The sequence below is a fragment of the Akebia trifoliata genome, chromosome 4 (genome assembly GCF_017979445.1).
Source record: "Akebia trifoliata isolate Shusen 1 chromosome 4, ASM1797944v1, whole genome shotgun sequence".
In the NCBI taxonomy this organism is placed as follows: domain Eukaryota; kingdom Viridiplantae; phylum Streptophyta; class Magnoliopsida; order Ranunculales; family Lardizabalaceae; genus Akebia; species Akebia trifoliata.
Window position 1 is genome coordinate 33,129,036 of NC_141378.1, and position 15,273 is coordinate 33,144,308.

General features: G+C 36.8%; 1 long non-coding RNA gene across 5 annotated transcripts in view; it reads left to right on the forward strand.

The window, feature by feature from the left end:
• Positions 1-3,845: 3,845 nt before the first annotated feature.
• The window catches only part of LOC147404760 (uncharacterized), a 64,887-nt gene continuing 53,459 nt past the window's right edge, over positions 3,846-15,273 (forward strand). For 2 of the 5 annotated variants that reach the window (XR_015177908.1, XR_015177909.1), the window contains exon 1: positions 3,846-7,451. This is a non-coding gene — a long non-coding RNA (uncharacterized LOC147404760). The remainder of the gene's footprint in view (positions 7,452-15,273) is intronic. The other 3 variants (XR_015177911.1, XR_015177910.1, XR_015177912.1) reach the window with 3 other exon arrangements.

Here is a 15,273-nt window from a genome sequence, read left to right on the forward strand (position 1 = left end):
ACATCCTGACGAATTGTTAAATCAGGCTGCAAAATGAACTATCACTAGCTTTGGCATTCGGATATCGCACAATCTAACAAAATAGATTTGCTATCTAGTTTGCTTCAACCCTCTGCCAAAGAGGGGCGTCTGTAGACACTTTATTTTTGCACTCACCTGATTAATCAATTCCTTAACCCGATTGGGACGACTCCCAATGATGGATGATTATTCCAATTCTTTATTTATTACTAGATATGTTTCAAAAATTTGGATGAAGTATATCAAACTAACAAAACTGTAGAAATCACGCTACGCTAGAAAAATAGAACCCCAAAAACATAGAAATCATCATTTTACAGATAAAAAGAAGCTTTACGATAAAAATCGCTAAAAAATGAACAAATTACCAAATTACTCCTAACATCAAAATATCATTAGAGCCCCCCTTACGGTTAGGAAAACCCATTCGAATACATAAAATAATAAATTGAAACCAAATAAATCATTTCACCAAATTCAACAAAATTATGAAAATGCCCCTCATAATGGTTGACAATCATTTCACGCCAAAATATTCGTAAATGACACAAACCATTAATCCCATTAAATTCCTTACGAAAAATCGATTCTAAAACATCCCGGAACATCGAAAATCGACTTGAAACGCAAAAGTTCTCTTCGGGGGCAAAACGGTAATTTTTAAATTTTAAAAATTTTAAATTTTAAAATTAATAAATAAAACATTAATTAACGTAAAAGAGAAACCTAAATTAAAATCCTAATTTAAAAAGACCAAGTCAATCTCATAAGACTTAAGTCAAAATCCTAATTAAAACCTAATAAAAAAAGACCAAGTCAATCTCATAAGATTTAAGTCAAAACCCTAATTAAAACCCTAATATAAAGAAACCAAGTCAATCTCATAAGACTTATGTCAAAATCCTAATTAAAATCCTAATAAAAAAAGACCAAGTCAATCTCATAAGACTAAAGTCAAAATCCTAATTTATCTTATCTAAAAGGAGACTTAGTCAAACCCTAATTCTTCCAAAAACTCTATAAATATAGAGCCTCCACAACCTAATTTCGCAGATCAAAATAAATCCTAGAAAAAATAGGTCAAAAAGTTTCCATAGCCTTCCCTAAACCCTGATTTTAAAGCCCTAACTCCCTACTTATCATCCAAGCCCTAGCTTTTACTCAAAAAATACCCAAAATTCCTTAAAAACTCCTAGAAATCTATCAAAAAATGTTAGGAAATACTCAGATCTAAGAAATAGGTACTTCATCTTGGAGATCCAGTAATGGAGGAAAAACAAGGAAACTCGTACAAGGATGCTCCCCGCTAGTACTAAGGAAACAAATCATTGCGAACATCTAGGTATTCTTTTTTACTATTTTATTTATTTTTATTTATTTTATGTCTTTTAGCAATATAATCTATTTTTTGAAAAATAGTAAAGACCGGCGTTTGCCAGGCGGGATTGGTGCCTAATACCTTCCGACCCTGTAACATGATCCCCGGACTTAGTTTTTTTTGTAGATTAGTTGTTTTTATCCATCTTGAGTCGATGCTCGATTCCTAAACCGTAATAACTAGGTAGCGACTCCCAAACCTCGAAAATCAAAAGTAGATCCGCACACCCCGCGGATCGAGGGCGCTTTCAGGATGGACTGCAAGGGACCGTCAAGACAAGACTTCCCACCCAAGGTCATTAGGAGATACTGGATGACTTGATGTCAATACCCATCCTTTTGATCATTTTATGCAGAATAAGAAGTTGTTGGATTGATACCAGGGATGTTACCCCTAATACATGTGCATGTAAAACCTTATGAGCTAGATAGCTAATCCAATTATTTTTTTGTAAAATTAAAGTTAGGGTATAGGTAATCCTTTTTGTACTCTTTATTTTGATATAATGATTTATTGTTAGTTTGCATTGTGATTTTTTCCCTCTTCATTAGAGGGTTTTTCCTTGTTAATATTTCACTATCTCTTGTTTGTACTTGTTATTTTAATTAAGTAGGTTAATTATTTTTTACTTTTATATTAATTAATTTCTATGAAACATATATCCATGTTTATGAACTTATACATACCGAGAGGAATGTCTAATTTACCCTTTTTTTTTTCTTCTAGGTTTAGATTTAAGAACAATTGGGCGTTTTTTATGTATTTTTTTCGACTCTGTTTTCTCGTCTCTCTGTGGAGTTGATTCAATCTTTTTGCTTTTTTTTTTCTTTTAGAGAATTTCAATCTGTCTCTGTAGGTGATGCTCCAATTACAGTACAGATTCTCTCTAGATTCCGATTAAAGAGAGTTTTGAGCCCAATAAATCATATTATTTCTAGCAATTTATCTAGCCTAGTTTTTCAGTCTTGTTTTTAACTGTTGGATCTCCTTTTCAAACAATCCTTCAACAATTCTTTAGTTTGTAGTAATTGTTTCACGTCTAAGACTCTGAAACAGTGAAAAATGTGTTCTTTTAGTTTTTTGAGATTTATATTACTTTGGCAATTATAAGATAATAAAATATATCCTCAATCTCTTCTTTTTAGCTAAGGATTTTGGAACTTTTGGGGAAAAAAAAGATGAAGAACACATGGTGGATTAAAAACACCTTTGTTGTTTTAGTCTCGATATGCAATTTTTTGTTGAGGTTTGTAAGAACTTTCCATTTATCTCCAATACGAATGATTTTCGTATGTTTGTCTACGTAGGTGGAAATAAAGAAGGCTGAACCTAAAAGAGGCGGTGGGGATCAATGTGGAGATGCTAGGGGAAGTTTTGCAAAGTCATATGGTAGTTATGGCAGTGATAATTGACCTGGTTGGTACGGGTGGAATATCGAGAAGAGGGTATGGTGGGTATGGTTGATATGGTAACAGGGTTGGGTTATAGTGGTGGCTATGGTGGTGGTGGTGGTTATAGAGGTAGCCACGGTGGTGGTTATAGTTGAGGCTATGGTGGTGGTGGTTATAGTGGGAGTAGGTTTTCACGCTCCTTCGAACGAAAAAGCTCTCATGTTAGCCATGAGACAAGCTTCTTTCGCTGCAGCTTCAATTCTTCGAAAGGTTTAACTCTTTATTTGTGGCATTTTTATAAATAAATAAAAAAAAGAGTATTATTTGATCAAAAAGTTGATTTGGATTTCTGAATCAATTGTGATCATTTCCTTGTTTGTTTGTTTTTTCCTTTCATATCGACGTAGAACACGTGTGTTTTCAGATTAATTAATTATTTCCAATTGTTCTCTAGAACTGTTGGAGTATTACATCTCATATTAAAAGCATGGAATTAGAAAAGAAAGAAGAAAGACTTAAAATAGAAAGAAAGTTAGAAGAGAAGAGTTTGTTAGTGTCGACAATAAATTTCAACGGATCTACCTCGAAATTTGTAAAATAAGATCGCAAATGATTTTATTGATTTTTGATGAAAAGTAGATACAGATCTCAGTGTTTCCTCTGATTAATAGTCAAGTGCAAAAATAGTAATGATGACGTATGTAGCTTTTCTTCTCTCCAAGCTTCGCGCTTTATCGATTGAGAAGGATGCTTTGACGTTGGCTTTGTTTTGTGCTTGATCTTCTATAGATTTTCTTCTCTCTGGGCTTCGTACTTTATCGGTTGAGAATGTTTTCTTGGCTTTCGGAGAAGGACTTTATGCTTGATCTTCTCTTTAGTCGGAGTCTAAATCTCTGAAGAACTTTTGCTTTGTCTCTGGAGAAGGACTTGAGAGCTTTTTCTTCTCTAGAGAGAGCTTCTGTCTTATGAGAGAAAGTGATCCAGATCCCTCTCAATGAGAGAGGCTCTTGTATTTATAGACTTAAAGGTAATTTAGCTTTCCAATTATACCCCCAACTTAAAGAGGTTTAATTGATTTATTTAAAAGGTTAAATTTGTCCAAATCCATTTTTAAGGATTTAATGGATCATTATTGGGCCGAACTCATTTATTTGGATGTAGGGCCCAATACTTAATGTGTGGATCACTTTATTTTTATATAGATCATGGTCTTTATCTGCGAAAACCCAAAACCCAGGCTTGTAAGAGGCACGTTCACATTTAATGGACTCAATTTGGATTTGAGGCCCATTATAAAATTAGAGATTTTTATTTATAAAATTTGTAAAGGCCTCCTCAAAATTTTGGTGCCTACAAATGCCCCCTCAAGGATATGCTGTCGGATGCGTGGTTGGCGACAATGTGTCCTTGAATATGTTGTAAGAAGTGTAGATGTTTTGTTGATGACGAACCATCATGTTTGACTTTTCATCTTCTCATTGAGTGGAATATCAAGATATCCTTCTTGTGCTTTTTAGTGGATTGTCTTTTGAGCTTTGAAGTTTGGTAGACGTTCAAATTTAGAAGAGTTCGATCATGTTTACCTCTTTGAAAACTTTTAACAAGTTCAAGCAACCAGAGATGTGTAGCTTTTTTTGTAACGTTGGATTGCAAAATCCTTAGTACACAATAAGTCCTAATGATCTTTTTTCAAACTCGTCGTTACGTTGTTGGAACCGCAATTGAAGATGATTTATCCTTGATCACCCCGATAGGAACATGATGTTATGATTAAAACGAGTGCTTTTCACTTGTGATTCCATTTTCCACCCAAGTCAAACATTAAGATCCTAGCTTTTGTTTTTTTTTTTTTAAATTATCAATTTTTTTTTCTGGAACATTCTTATTTGAGTTGACTCATCAAGCTTTTGGGTTGATCTTGAAAGGCTCCCATGCCTAGTTTTGGCTAAGTCGCCTCAACTTTGACTGAGCTAAGTTAAATTGACTCACAATGGGCTCCAAAACTAGTTGAATACTGGCCTGAAATTTTTTTTAAAGTTTGAAGAATTTTGTTTTCTACAACCCTATTGGATCGGATCATGTACTTGGATGTCACTAGGCGACCTCAACAATCTTAGTAATATAAGAGATCTTACAAGTTGGTAAGGCTAGTCTTACCCAAAAAGAGTCCGAATGAGACTCATTTTCCTTTTTTTTTTTTCTCACTGCATCCTCCAAACATCCAAGACGGGTTCAAAAAGGACTCCTTATTCTACAAGTCAATCGAATAAATTCGGTGAAGCTCTTTCAATCCTTCTCAAACATTAATAGCCAATTACAATAAGGATTTCCCTCTTATAAACAAAGCACATGGCTGCTACTGTTGATGGCTGATTCTTGAAGGGATCAGTTCTTGGAATGCTACATGCCCGCTGTTAATGGTTGATTTTTTGAAGGGAAGTTGCAGCAACACATTGGTTCTTGAAGTGATACACGCGTACAGGTAACCTCTTCTCCTTCTCCTTCTTCTTCTTTTAATTTTTTTTTTCTTTTTGCCAAAACAGGGGCTGCGACCTTTACCTAGAAACGAACCATCTGGGTTCGTTTGAATCTGATCTAGGAAGGGAGAGATTAAGAAACGTTCGTGGATCATAAGTTGAGGACGAAGTTTCAATCTGTGATGAAGAAAATATCGAAACTGGGTACTTTTAAAAATAAATTTCAAACAGGGGCCGTGATTTCTTCTTTTTTCTGAATGGCATGGCCCATAGAGGAGACCTCACCTTGTGCTCAAACAGAACATGTAGAAGTAGTAATTCTATGTGTTAATCATAGAGTCCAATTAAAATCGACGCGATCTTGAAATGAGACGTCTTCAAATCTTCAACATTCAGGGTTTTTTTTTTTTGTAACAGAAGACTAATCGAAGGCTCAACTTGGCATCTACAAATATATATGTATATATCTTCCTTCTTCATCTAGCTTTAGAGGTCCAATCTAGATGCAATCCAAACGAAATTCAGGTATGGAGTACTAGATAATTGCTCGATTGGAAGGCATCTTGTTAGATGTACGAGAGAAGATATATTTGCTTCTTCCACATTTCAGACCAGCTTGATCTTCAATTTTGGTTTCAAAAACAACCATTGTTCTAGTTTAAGTGTCGTTGAGGCCTCAGAAATAGCTTATTATCTTCAATTTCATGATCCTTATGTGACAAATTGCTTGCATGTAACTCTTTTTTTTAAAGAAATAGTTGTTTTCATGAAATTTGATTTTTTGGTCCTTGGAGATCCTCGAAGAAGTAAAGACAATCTTGATCCAATTGAAGGGCAGATCAAACAAAAAAGTGTAAGCAGTGTGGAGGTCCACCTTTGAATTTCTTCAGTATACATAAATTGAGGTGCAATGATAGCAACGACAATTGATCTTTGCTTTGCAAGGAATGACAATGGTGATGAGCGACTTCTCTTCTTCTACCTTAAACCCCATCTTTTATTAATGGTAGCAAAGCACAATAAGTTCTTGATTAAATTAACCATGAAGCCCTCCAAAGGATTGATAAGTACCAAACTAGTCGTGGGATACATGACGTGATCGATGATGGTAGCATTTACAGCAGCATCCAATCTTGTTAGTTGTTACACACTTCAAATATTTCATAATCAACTGTTGGATCAAAACAACATCCTAAGAGAGGTTGCGATCTTGACAACATTCATGCAATTGGTGGCATTTAGTAGATCAAGACGATGGTTGAATAGAGTTGATGAGTATTGTTGATCTATTTTTTTTTTTAGATCTATCAACATCATTTTTTTTTATCTTGAAGAATTTTATCTTTTGCAGCCCTACTAGATCGGATCATGTATTGGGCTCAACAATCTTAGTAAAATAAGATATCTTACAAGCTAGTAAGGCTAGTCTTACTCATAAAGAGTCCACCCACCACAATCCGATGTAGCTTTTTCACTTCGCCTGAAACACTAACATTTTGCCTTCAAGGAGGAATCTCCTTCTATAAACAGAGCACATGGCAACTGTAGAGGTTCATGGAAATTGTAGAAGGTTCATCGTCTATTGTTCGTCTCCTCTTTTTTTTTTTATTTGCAGATTTTGATGAAGGAACGTCAACAGGGGCAGCAACAACTATCTCTTTGGAAAATTTCTTGCTCGGTTTACCCATCTTAAGAGTTTTGTTTAATGAATAGAGAAGTTTAGAGGAGGGAAAAGAACAATAAGATCAGGTTTTCTTCTTGCTGATTTATCAATTCAAGTCAAATAATATTGATTAATTTGACAAGAAACTTGATTTTGAAGGTGTTTTCTTTACCTCCTCTCTTAAAATTATTTTTTAATTCAATGAAAACATTGTCTAGCCACCCATGACGCAATAACTTCCACTAAAGTATAACAAACGTTTTTTCTTTTAAAAAGATGTGTTGAACGATATGGATAGAGGTCTTGAGTACATATAATACCTTTTTTGAATTGATTCCAACTTTGGTTACTTTGTCTCTTTTCCTTATTGGGGTTTTTTTTTATGGTTCAGAGCTTGTGAATGAATTAATATTGAAACTTCTCTTTTCCTTACAGATCCAAGACTATCAATAATACTGATATAAAGATCTAATTCTTTTGAACCGATTGCAATTCGATCACAGTTTCAAAATCACAAGAAAGTATGGACCTTAGTCATTCCTCCCTTATATTTTTGAACTTTATTATCTTCACATATTCCTTTTTATTAATTGTAGCAAGAATTACAAATCGAGAACTCATAACCTTTGTTTGCCAATTTTTGGAGCATTATCTGTTAATCTGCTTAACGGCAGACAATGTTGAATTATTAAAGCGTTGCGTGATAAAAAATATACACGCAGAAGAATCATGCGACAAACTATTTGTCCAGCTAGTTGGCCAATCTCTAACATAGATGTTCATCAGTAGTGCTGAGGAGGTGACAACGTCAACTGGCTGACAAACATCAACTGGCTTGCAGAATCGTAGGACACAAAATTTGTATACAGAGAAGAACCATGCGACGAACTATTTGTCCAACCATTTCGCCAACCTCTAAAGCAACTGTTTATTAGTATTGTTTAGGAGTGGACAACGTCAACTGGCTGATAAACGTCAACTGGCTAAAAGAATCACATGATGCGAGATTTGTACATGCAGAAGAACCATGCGATGAATAATTTGTCCAGCCAGTTGGCCAATCTCTAAAACAACTGTTCATCAGTAGTGCTTAGGAGTGGACAACGTTAACTGGCTGACAAACGTCAACTGGTAGAAGAATCACATGATGTGAGATTTATACATGCAGAAGAACCATCCGATGGACAATTTGTCCAGCCAGTTGGCCAATCTCTAAAGCAACTGTTCATCAATAGTACTTAGGAGTGGATAACGTTAACTGGCTGACAAACGTCAACTGGTAGAAGAATCACATGATGTGAGATTTATACATGTAGAAGAACCATGCGATGGACAATTTGTCCAGCCAGTTGGCCAATCTCTAAAGCAACTGTTCATCAGTAGTACTTAGGAGTGGATAACGTTAACTGGCTGACAAACGTCAATTGGCTAGAAGAATCACATGATGCGAGATTTGTACATGCAGAAGAACTAAGCGACGAACAATTTGTCCAATCAGTTGGTCAATCTCTAAAGCAACTGTTCATCAATAATGCTTAGGAGTGGACAACGTTAACTGGCTGACAAACGTCAATTGGCTAGAAGAATCACATGATGTGAGATTTGTACATGCAGAAGAACCATGCGACAACGTTAATTGGTTGACAAACGTCAACTGGTTAGAAGAATCACATGATACGGGATTTGTACATGCAGAAGAACCATGCGACGAACAATTTATCCAGTCAGTTGACCAATCTCTAAAGCAACTGTTCATCAGTAGTGCTTAGGAGTGGACAACGTTAACTGGCTGACAAACATCAACTGGCCAGAAGTATCACATGATGTAAGATTTGTATACGTAGAAGAACCATGCGACGAATTATTTGTCCAGCCAGTTAGCCAACCCCTAAAGCAACTGTTTATCAGTAGTGCTTAAGAGTGTATGACGTCAACTGGCTGACAAACGTCAATTGGCTAGAAGAGTTACATGATGCGAGATTTGTGCATGCAGAAGAACCATGCAACGAACAATTTGTCCAGCCAGTTGGCCAATCTCTAAAGCAACTGTTCCTCAATAGTACTTAAAAGTGGACAACGTTAACTGACTGACAAATGTCAACAGGCTAGAACTATCACATGATGTAAGATTTGTATACGTAGAAGAACCATGAGACGAATTATTTGTCCAGCCAGTTAGCCAACCACTAAAGCAACTATTTATCAGTAGTGCTTAGGAGTGTATGACGTCAACTGGCTGACAAACGTAGACTGACTAGCAACATCACAATGTAAACTAGCTGACAAACGTCAATTGGCTAGAAGAACCATGTGATGAATTATTTGTCCAACCAGTTGGCCAATCTTTAATGCCAGACTATTATTGAGCATGATGACTTTTTTATTTTATTTTTTACTTTTTTTTGTTGATGTCGTTGAACCTGAAGTAATTTTACAGGCTGTCCACGTACCCAAAATGGGATTAAACCATAACGTAGTTCAAATGAATAATACTCTAAGTTTTGCTTAGATTGTCCTCTCGGATTTTCAATCTAGCGAGCTCTTCTAATGGTTTTTAGACCGTTCACAGTTTTAACTCTTGTAGGTCAAGAGTATCATGTAGTTTAAGCTCGTACGATAATGAGCATTGTCAAATAGTTTAGGCTCGTGCCGAGGAGCATTGTTAAACGGTTTAACCTCATGTCGAGGAGCATTATCAAACAGTTTAGCCTTGTGTCGAGGAGCATTATCAAACAATTTAGGCTCATGCTGGGAAGCATTATCAAACAGTTTAGGCTCGTACTGGGGAGCATTGTTAAACAGTTTAGGCTCGTGTTGGGAAGCATTGTCAAACAGTTTAGGTTCGTGCTGGGGAGCAACATTCTTTCAAGCATAGTAACGTTTGAGGAATTTTTTGTTGATTGGACCAAGTCGTAATCCTTCTGGTGTTACAAGAAGGTATGCACCATTAGTGTATACTTCTTTTACTACATGAGGTCCATCCCATTTTGGATCAAACTTCTTTCCAGAACGGTGTGAGAGGATGATTGGTCATTGTACAACGAGGACTAGATCACCAACTTGAAAGGAACGTGGTCGAACTTTCTTATTGAATGCACGTGATAGACAAGTTTGGTAACACTCTAGTTGTTGTTGTGCTTCCAATCTCTTTTCTTCTAATGCATCAAGTTCAGCTAGATGTAATTTAGCATTTTTTTCACAAGTTAGACCTTCTTGGATTGCAATCTTTAATGAAGGTATCTGACATTCAAAGGGAGAACAACTTCAACTCCATAAACCAATGAGTAAGGTGTGGCTTGCGTGGGAGTGCGATATGAGGTTCTGTATGCCCATAATGCTTCCCCAATTCGTTTATACCAATCCTTTTTCGATTTTGAAATCACCTTCTCAAGAAGCTTACAAAGAGTTTTGTTGAATGCTTTGGCGAGTCCATTTCCTGTGGCGTTGTACATTGTAGAACATCTCTGCTTAATGTTCAACTTCATGTAGAATTGATCCATCAGCGTATTACTAAAAGATTTTCCATTATCTGTCATGATATATCGTAGAATGCTGTAACGGAAGACGATATTATTTTTGATGAAGTCGACTACCGTTTCTTTCTTGACCTCTTGAAGGGGAACTACTTCAGTCCACTTAGAAAAGTAATCAGTTGTAGCAAGGATATAAAAATGTTATCTTGAGGATTTTGGGAGTGGTCCAACAACATCAAATCCCCACCCGTCAAAGGGTCTAGATGCGATTGTAGGATGCAATGGCTTTGGCAATTGACGGATGTAATCCCCATGAAATTGGCAAGCTTTACACCTTTTTACATGGTTTAAAGAATCTTTCACCATATTAGGCCAGTAGAATCCCATTCTCTTCAGATTTGATTGAGTTTCGGCCCTGACTGATGTGAACCGCATACTCCAGAGTGTACTTCTTCTAAAGTATCTTAGATTTCATCATCTCCAAGACATCTCATTAAGATATCATCGAAAGAACGATGATATAACTTATTTTTGAAATATAAAAATCGAGGTGCCCTACGACGTATTTCGATTTTGTACTTTAGATCGTTTGGCAGCTTCCCATGTTGTAGATATTCGATAAGTGGTTGTCTTCAATATTTTACTTCGACTATTTCGACGGTGTTTGCTTCGTGCGATTTGTAATTTTCTTCTATCAAAGGAGGTAGTACCCACCTATGACAGATATGGATACTCATTATCTCTCCTTCTAGCATAGCCAAACTTGCAGCAAGACTAGCTAAAGCATCAGCCTGCTTGTTTTCAGCTCTTGGTATGTACTTGATGACGTCTTCAAACTGACTTAGAAGTTGTGTAGCATACTCGTGATAAGGTACCAACTCATGTTTTCGAATGTCATACTCTGTTAAGAGTTGGTTGATGATAAGCTGTGAGTCCCCATACACATAGAGTTGATGGAAGTTCATATTTAGCCCGAGTTCTAAACCAATGATCAGAGATTGGTATTCTGTAACATTGTTTGAACATAATTTCGCCAAGGCAAATGAAAATGGCAATACCTCATTTTATGGGGTGATAAAAATTACACCTACCCCCGCTCCATATCTTCTAGCTACGCCATCAAAGAAGATTCTCCAAGCTAGAAGCACATCAATAAAGAATACTTTTTCGTCAGGCAAGTTGTGAGACAATTCCCATTCAGTTGGAATAGGATGATCAGTAAGAAAGTCGACTAATGCTTGCCCTTTTACAACCTTTTGAGGGATGTAAATAATCTCAAATTCTGATAAGAGAAGAGCCCATTTAGCTAGTCTTCCCGATAAGACTGGTCTTGTCATGATGTACTTGAGTGGATCAGCTTGCGCAATAAGTCGAATTGTGTGCAATAACATGTAATGCCGAAGTTTCTTTGTGGCAAAGATGAGCGCTAAACATGTCTTCTCGATGGGTGAATAGTTTACTTATGTTCCAACAAGAGTTCGACTCAAGTAGTAAGGTGCACCTTCTTTTCCTTCAGCATTTTCTTGAGCCAACAATGCTCCTAGTGACATTTCTTATGAACTAATATAGAGAATCAGTGGCTTCTCGGGAATTGGTGTAGAAAGAACAGGAGGCTTGAGAAGGTACTTCTTGATACTTTTCAGAGCATTCTCACAAGCTTCATCCCATTCAAATGATGTATCTTTCTTCATCAATCGACTGAAGGGATGACAATGCCCAGCTAAGTTTGAGATGAATCTACGAATGTAGGCAAGTCGACCTTGTAAACTTTTGAGTTCATGAATGTTCTTTGGTGCCGGTATTTTTTGAATGGCTTCAATCTTGTTTAGATCGATTTTAATACCGCGATACCGAACCATGAATCCCAAAAATTTGTCTGAGGTAACTCCAAAAGTACATTTTAATAGATTCATCTTGAGCTGATACCGTCGCAATCTATCGAAGGTATCACATAGATGTTGTAAGTGATCTTCTCTTTTCTTGGACTTTACTACTAGGTCGTCAACGTAACATTCGACTTTGTCATGTAGCATGTCATCAAAGATCTTTTGCATAGCTCGCTGTTAAGTGGCACTAGCATTTTTAAGTCCAAAAGGCATAACTTTGTAACAATAAATACCTTTTGGGGTACGAAAGGCTATAAGCTCCTCGTCTTTTAACGACATTCGAATTTGATTATAACTAGAAAATCCATCCATGAAAGACAAAGCTTCATGTCCTGTACTCACATCAACCATAAGTTCTATGATTGGGAGCAAAAAATCGTCTTTTGGACATGCATTATTCAAGTCGCGAAAATCGACACATACTTGAATCTGTCCATTTTTCTTTCTTACCAGAATTATGTTGGAAATCCAGGTTAGATACTTTACTTCTCGGATGAAGCTAGCTTCTATCAACTTGTTGACCTCTGTCTCAATCTGTGGTATCAACTCTGGCCGAACGACGTTGTGCCTATTTTATTGGGTGAACTCCGTGTTTAACTACGAGCTGATAAACAACGATCTTCGGGTCAAGTCCTGATATTTCTTTATAAGTCCAAGCAAATACATCTTTGTATTCTTATAGCAACTTGAGGTACTCAGATTCTTCATGTTGGTTTAGAAGAGTGCTGACGAACGTAGGTCACGGCTCCTCAATTGTCCCAAGATTTATTTCTTTCAAGTCGTCATAGTGGCTTGTCCGCCTTCTTCAAAGATCGATGGAGCATTTTCAAGTTCTTTATCTGACGACGTAGAATCTTCTTCAAGGAATTCCTCAATGGTAATATGATATACCGAAACAACATCTTCAGAATTGTCTGTTCCAACAGTTGAAGCTTGGCTATTGCTCATTTGGTTTGTGAGGATGATGGTGCGTCGCTTCACAACCAATGCATCTGATATCAAGACCTCTAAAGTTGCTTGTCATTTCATGCGAGATGGAATAATGTTATGCAAGCCATTACTATCTTTAGGCTCTACATATTTATTTTTTTCTTAGGTCGACGTCGCGATTCTCTTCGTATTTTTACTCCAACATTCTGACCAAGTCTAGACAAAGCAAATGCACTAGGTTCATGAATTTGTACATCATGGTAATCATCTAAAGCACCCAATCGATCAAATACCGACGTGGTTGAGATGTGGCCACCAATTCGATCAAAGATCGATGTTCGTGGAACTGGTGTTTCTTTTATAGACTCGTCGATGACTTTTACTGTAGTATGTTGTGAAAAAGCCGTCTTCATCTTAGAAATTTTGATTGGAGCCTCTGGCGTATACCCTAATCCTGCTCGTGTGAATGAAACTCTTTCTCCAGCTCGAACAAATTTGACTTGTGTTGCAGTTAAATCATGAATTTGATCAGTTTGTAGTAATTCACGCAATCATACAGGTTCACCTTTTCCATAATCGACAATCTTGAATAACTTTGAAATTTTAGGACCGAACCAATTTTTGGACTCTACTTTTACGAGATTTTCTTCATGGTAATTCGCAATTGACGCAGTTGGGACAACATTTTCCATGGGTGTCCTTACTATGTAAAATTTTTGGAAAGGTGTAATCGAAAAGGTTAACTTTTCTTTCAACGTGTCCAATTCGATTTTAGAGACAGAAGGCTTGGTTTTTGAAGAAATATCTTCGAAAAGTGATTGCCCCAGCTTCCGTCTCAATTGCGGTACGTAACGAAGCATTGGGGTTGGCGACAGGATTGTGGATGACACGTCCACCATTGATTGACCCACTTTGATCTGTCGAGTTTCTGATTCTTGTTTCTTATTTTGTTCTTTCTGAAGCAGAGGACCAGGATAAATCTCCTCGACATCTTTCATAGTATGCTTTCTTCTATCAGATTTTTGCTTACTAGATGGAGGCATCGAAATTGGAAGTATTTCTTGAATGATGTCACCTCCAAAATAAAATTTTGCATCGATAAAATATGTTTCTACCTTGTCAAACGGTTGATCTTCGACTATTACACGTTTCTGCACACCATCTTGGTAATACTTGAAGCATTGATGTAACGTGGATGGTACTACTTCAGTTTCATGCAACCACGATCGACCGAGAAGCAAATGATATGAAGTTTTACAGTCAATCACGTGAAAGAGCGTTGTTGACTCCAAATCTGCAATAGAGAGCTTGACTCTTATCATGCCGATTGCTCTTTGACCTCCTAAGTTGAAACCCTAATAATCAACTTACTGCAAGCAAGTTGATCCGATGAGATGCCAACTTGTTTCATAGTACGAATTAACATGATGTTGACCGTAGAACCACAATCCAAGAGGATTCTTTGAATTTTAGTTTCTCTCACATAACTTGTAACATAAAGAGGCCTATTATGAGGTCGAGACCCCAATTGGAGATCCTCATCAGTAAAGGTGATTGTGGGCATGCACAGACCGTCTTCTCGTGGATCTATGTTAGGTTGAACTTCCTGTTTTGAATCAGTTGAGCTTTACTTTAAAGTAAGCTAAACTTTTTGGAATTCACTGGATAAATCCAAGTCGACCTGCGAATCTTCTACTTCCGAGGTGCTATTGTCTTTCTCAAGTCGTTAATCTCCATCATTGGAAGTAGTAGGATGTTCTTTGGACCTATCATCAATATTATCTTCTAGCAGACTTCCTTCAAGAGCTTCTTAGGTAAGAATTCTAGAAGAGTACGAAACGACACACGGGGTGTTTGCTGAAGGATGTCTTCGGGGTCTACGGGTGGAACTCGGAAAGCCTTTTTCTTTGTTGCTCTCTTTCATTTATTTGACCTTGTACTTGGTTTTGACTTTCTTCTCTTTCTCTTTGGCTTCGAAATAGAAGGAGTTGGCACATATATAGGGTGTCTTTTTTGACGAGTGACAATTGTCCACCCTTCGTCATCAACTGAAG